The sequence below is a fragment of the Palaemon carinicauda genome, chromosome 7 (genome assembly GCF_036898095.1).
Source record: "Palaemon carinicauda isolate YSFRI2023 chromosome 7, ASM3689809v2, whole genome shotgun sequence".
Taxonomy (NCBI): Eukaryota; Metazoa; Arthropoda; class Malacostraca; order Decapoda; family Palaemonidae; genus Palaemon; species Palaemon carinicauda.
The window spans coordinates 81,197,836-81,203,835 of record NC_090731.1 but is presented as its reverse complement, the minus strand read 5'-3'; the positions used below and the strand labels follow the sequence as shown (position 1 = coordinate 81,203,835).

The 6,000-nt window shown below is 42.3% G+C and overlaps 1 protein-coding gene across 2 annotated transcripts in view; it reads left to right on the top strand.

The window, feature by feature from the left end:
* The first annotated feature begins 537 nt into the window (after positions 1–537).
* The window catches only part of LOC137643945 (uncharacterized), a 648,304-nt gene continuing 642,841 nt past the window's right edge, over positions 538–6,000 (top strand). The window contains exon 1 of one of the 2 annotated variants that reach the window (XM_068376721.1): positions 538–620. The gene's annotated coding sequence lies outside the window, so the exon portion shown is untranslated. The other variant, XM_068376722.1, reaches the window with a different exon arrangement.

Sequence of the window (6,000 nt, the reverse complement as noted above, 5' to 3'; positions counted from 1 at the left end):
TTAAACCAAAACAAGTAAAATAAAAACAGAGTGGGATACTGAAAAATAGAAAGCTGAATTGGATAGTAAAGTGAGGTTAGAAATCTACAGTAAGTGGAAGAAAGAAATTAAAGAACAACGCATTTGCATCAATATGGCACTTTAGAGCTAGAACAAATACGTTAAAACTAAACATTACCAATTTTCACAAAGTGTAAACTATAATTTTTGTGAGAATTAGGAAAAATGTTTAATCCGTTTTTATACTGCCAGAAATATCTTAACAAAAACTAATTAAACTACAACAAGAAGACTTAAAAAAACAGGGTAACTTTTATTTAGTGAATATATATATATATATATATATATATATATATATATATATATATATATATATATATATATATATATATATATATATATATATATATATATATATATATATATATATATATATATATATATATATATAGGAAACAAGAAAGAAATTTCATACTGACGGGGAGAAAAAATAATACAAAAGAAAGATAAAGTCTAATACAAAAAGATATCGTAAGATCAGTAGAGGCGCCGTTGCAAAGACTATACAGCTTAGCCTCGACTTCGAACCTGAACCTGAAGAACCCAAACAAACTAACAAAGTAAGTTAAGTTATACAATGCTGATGGCTAAAAGAAAATCTCCGAAGAAACCTTTCTTCTAATTATAATGACCCCCAGAGTATTACATAAAATTTACTACCAACTCCATTTAATAGTATTAGACACACACATTAATAATCCACTCGCACACAAACAATTATATACCGTATATATATATATATATATATATATATATATATATATATATATATATATATATATATATATATATATATATATATATATATATATATATATATATATATATATATATATATGTGGACCCTTTGTAGTTGGTTAGGATGAACCTGGCCAATAATTATAATGATCATTTAATTATTTACAATAACCCAATATGGGATGGTGAGCTGAGAACATGGTATTCTAAGAGAGTCGCCGGGTACAGTAAGGATACGGCTCCCAGATTAAGGGTAGGTGTTGTTCTTGTGTCTATTTCCCTTATAGAATGAGGTTTTACAGTCCATCCAAACAAACTACAAAGGCTCCCAAATTTTATACATTTTAAAGTTCCTAAAGTTATTAATGAAAAACCACATTATAAGAAGGAAATATACACGAGAACACCACCTAACCTAACCTAGGTGCAGTATCCGTACTGGTTAAAGTGCTGTATCCTGAGCTTTTGTTTTATTCCCCAATCGGCATGATTTTTAAAACTACTTAAATCTTATGTTGATAAATAGGGTATTATTGGCATGAGTGGTAGGCGATATATGAATGACGCATAATTCCATAGTAATTAACAGGGGTTTTATTTTATCTTGCTAGGGTTAAATTTCGGTAGTCTCGCACCCACCTCTTTTTTTTTGCAATTTATATTTTTCTTGGTTTAAACATATGAAAACAAAATACATATCTCAATACATTATCCAAGTAAATGCATAAGAGAAAAAATTAATCAAATTATTTTGATTAGGGATTTCATTTTGCTATTTTTTTATCACAATATCACAAAGGGTGGTTTCATTGTAGTGTATTACAGGGCAATGTAACCTCGGAAAACAACTACTTTCTCTTATAGAAAAAATTACGCTCTCTTCGAAAATGACACTCGTTCCCGTCGCAAATTAATAGTTTCAGAAATATATATACATCTATATCTTCCAATAATGGGGGACCCCCAGTGGGAACTCGGGGTTTTGGGGTGGGGAAAACATACTGGGGAATCGTTATATAAACGTAAAACAAGCCTTTTCTTCTCCATACATTACCTTCTTGAAATTATAATAACCGGAGGAAAATACAAAACAGTATATCTGGATAAACTTTGGAGGTGCCGTTACAAAGATTGTCATGAAAAAATACAGTAACCAGTGCTGCCAACGTCCGATGTAGATCAAATGTTATTTTGTGACCTGTCATACTACTAGGCTAGGTTAGGTGGGTTTGTTAGGTTCTGTGCCCTTTTTGTACTTTTTATATATTGAGTAAAACTTTTATGGAGAAATTATTTAAAATACATATGGAAATATCTATCATTACTATCTTTAGTAATGTCAGCGTGCCGTTGGTAACTCTTTGTACCATATGTCAACGTTGGTAACACTGTGCATTATTGGTAACGTTGCTAATGTTATCGTTCGTTCGTAAGAGAAGTGACACCGTGCAACTCAAAGTTATCCGAATTGGTTGATCTGTTTGTTTCCGATTGAAATGAACATCAAATTCGGTTAATTCACGTTATTTACTATAGGAAAACAATTATATATCGTTTCCCCAGTATGTTTTCCCCACCCAAAACCCCGAGTTCCCATTGGGGGTCCCCCATTATCGTAGGATATAGATGTATATATATTTCTGAAACTATTCATTTGTGACGGAAACGAGTGTCATTTTTGAAGAGAGCGTAATTTTTTCTATAAGAAACAGTAGTTTTTTTTCCTAGGTTACATTGCTCTGTAATTCACTACAAAAATACCCAAAGGGTAGCTCTCATATGTTAGTATGTTTGTTCCCAGCCTTCTTAACTCCTCCCCATTGTGTACTGTGATGATTTTTGCCTAATGAGCAGTAACTCTGCTCACTGAGCTGTGTTCCAAGGGAAACTTGGTACCTTCTTTAAATACATTACTATTGGCTCAGATTAGATTTGGATTACATATTTTCTTTCATCTAGTTTTTTTATGATTCTTCTTTCTTTTAAGATCTTTCAGCATTGCCATTCTTCATGGACACGTACAGTTTTCAATATTAATCTTACCCGATGATCATGTAGCTGTCAACTCCGTTGCCCGACAGAAATCTACGGTCGGGATACGCCAGCGATCGCTATCCAGGTGGGGGTGTACACAACAGCGCCATCTGTGAGCAGGTACTCAAGTACTTCTTGTCAACAAGAACTCAATTTTTCCTCTGTCGTGCCGCCGGCAAGACCTACTTGGATACGCTGTTGATTTTGGAGTCTTTGTTCACGATTTGGTGATGTATTTGCTCTAAAGTTTTAGCCTTCGCTATTCAGGAAGCTTTCTCATTAGCTTAGCAAGCTTTTGGAATTAATTTAGTTTAATTGGTAACGAACTTTGCTAGATTTTGGAATTCCCCCTTGACTACTTCTAAATTCAAGATGTCTGACCAGTCTCAAGTACCTAAGTACAGGCAGTGTAGTGTTAGGACTTGTACTAGGCGTCTTCCGAAGGCCTCTATAGATCCTCACACCGTATGTTCCAATTGTAGGGGTAAATCCTGTCAATTGGAAGATCGATGTGGGGAATGTGCTGGGCTTTCGGAATTCGATTTTAACGAATTCCTTAGATATGCACATAGGTTAGAGAAGGAGAGAAATAGGAGGAGTTCTTCTCGCTCTGTGGATTTTTCCTCTCCCCATGCCCCTCAACCTTTTCCTTCCCCTGTGGTGGTGACTCCCGAACCTGCTACGAGTGCTCAGCCTGGTATGGCGGATATGTTGCGTGCCATTCAGGCTCTCGGTGACAAAGTGGAGTCATTGGCTAATGACCGTAATCAGCTCTTGGCAGATGTCAGAGAGCTGAGAGCGAAAAGTGCAGTGGGAAGTGTTAGTGCTAGTGATGTGCAAAGTGTCAGTGTCAGTGTTGCGCATGAGGGTACATCTGTGCGTGCCAGTCGTCCTCCCAGTCCGGGACCTCTTGCAAGCTCCCAAGCCCAGGGGAGAAGCAATGTCGAAGGACCAAAGGGTTCGGCAGGCCTTGATCGGCGCAAGGATGTATCCTCAGTGGTTGCGGACGTATCTGTTAAGGATCGTCCCATCCACATACAGACGAATGAGCCCTTACATTCCTCGTCTGTGGAAGAGGTTTCCAGGAGGAAACGGTGGACCAAGGTCTCACGACCGCTCAAGCGTAAGGTCCCTTCCGAGCTAGTCCAACGGCCCAGGTGTAGCCACTGGGTCAGTTCGGACTCGCCGCAGTCATCTGATGACTGCACACCTCCCAAGAGAGGTAGAGTGGTCCCTCAACAGGCTACTGCTCCGTCTGTTGTTGCTCCAACCACAGTAGACCCTAAGTGGTCCATGCTGCAGACTATGCAGTCTCAGCTTGCTGCATTCATGCAGGAGTATCATGCTGAGAAGGCTCCTGTTAACCTACAACCCGCCGAGGTTGTGCGCTCAGCAGATACTGCGGCTGCCTGCTCCCACACTCCACCTGTGAGAGCTCCACCACCGATGCGCAGTCCACCCTGCCAGACGCATGTTCTTGCTGCACCATCTGCTAACATGCGTGAGCTGCCGCATCAGGAGTTGCCGGGTTCCAGCACTATGCGGCATTCTCCTCAGCCCATGCAGCATGCTCTGCAGACCTTACAGCATGCTCCGCATACCATGCAGCATGAGCCGCATACCTTACAGCATGCTCTGCATACCATACCGCATGCTCCTCATCCCACCGCAGACCCTCCCACACACCAGCCCTCTGCTTTTGTTGTTGCCAGCTCGCAGACCGACCAGCAGCGGCATGATGTTGGATCCGCAGGTACGCATGCACCCGTACTGCCGGATTACGCCGTTCAGCTTTCTGCTCTGCCTTTACCTCTTACAACTCAGCTTTCGGATGATGAGGTATCGGATGATGAAGCTGCACATCTGGATGAGCCTCACTCTGATTTTGAAGGGCCCAAGTCTACTGCTCCCTCCTTAGACTTTTGTAAAGTCCTTGCCTTGTTCAGGGACTTGTATCCTGAGCAGTTTGTGTCTGCAACCCCTCGTTCTCCTCCCTCCGAGTTTGCTCTGGGCATGCAGTCTGCTGCGCCTGCCTTCACCAAGCTTGTTCTCGCCAGATCATCTAAGAGAGCTTTGAGGGTTATGGGGGACTGGTTGCAGTCCAAGAAGCAACTGGGAAGGACTTCTTTCATCTTTCCGCCTCCCAAGCTTGCTTCTAAGTCGAGCGTCTGGTATGCCACGGGAGAGGAACCCGGCTTGGGGGTTCCTGCCTCTGCCCAGGCCGACTTCTCAAGTCTGGTTGACTCTCCCCGCAGGTTGGCTATGAGACGTTCGAAGATCTGCTGGTCCTTTTCCGATTTAGATCATCTGTTGAAGGGAGTCTTTTCTGCCTTCGAGATATTCAACTTCCTCGATTGGTGTTTGGGAGCCTTAAGCAGGAAGACTTCCCCTTCAGATAAGGACTCGGCCATGCTGATCATGTCTAGCATGGACAAAGCAATTCGGGATGGGTTTGGTGAACTTGCGGCTTCGTATGTTTCAGGAGTCCTTAAGAAGAGAGAACATCTTTGCTCCTTCTTATCAGCTGGTATCACTCCTTGCCAGAAGTCAGAGATGTTGTTTGCCCCTCTCTCCAAGTGTCTGTTTCCGGAGGAGCTGATTAAGGGGATGGCTGCCTCACTTATCCAGAAGGATACTCATGATCTTATGGCATCTTCTGCACGTAAGGCTAAAACCTTACCTTCCGTGCCTAGACCCTTCCGGCCTGCAGCAGTTGACACACCTGCTTCTAGGTTCATCCCGCCCTTTCGTGGCAGAGCCTCCAGCAGAGGAGGTACCCGTGCAGACAGTCACCGTGGCAAGTCCAAGAAGGGTTCCAAGTCTGCAAAAGGCAAGTTTTGACTGCCTTCCTCTCCAGACAGCAGTAGGAGCCAGACTCAAGACCTTCTGGCAAGCTTGGGAGAACAGAGGTGCAGACGCTCAGTCTGTGAAGTGGCTAAAGGAGGGTTACAGAATTCCGTTCTGTCGCAGTCCCCCTCTAGCTACGTCTCCCATCAACCTCTCTCCCAACTACGAGGAGAAGGACAAGAGGCTAGCGTTGCAACAAGAGGTGTCGCTCTTGCTACAAAAGGAAGCGGTGGTCATAGTCCGGGATCATCAATCCCCGGGCTTTTACAACCGTCTCTTCCTGGTAGCCAAGAAGACAGGAGGTTGGAGACCGGTGCTGGA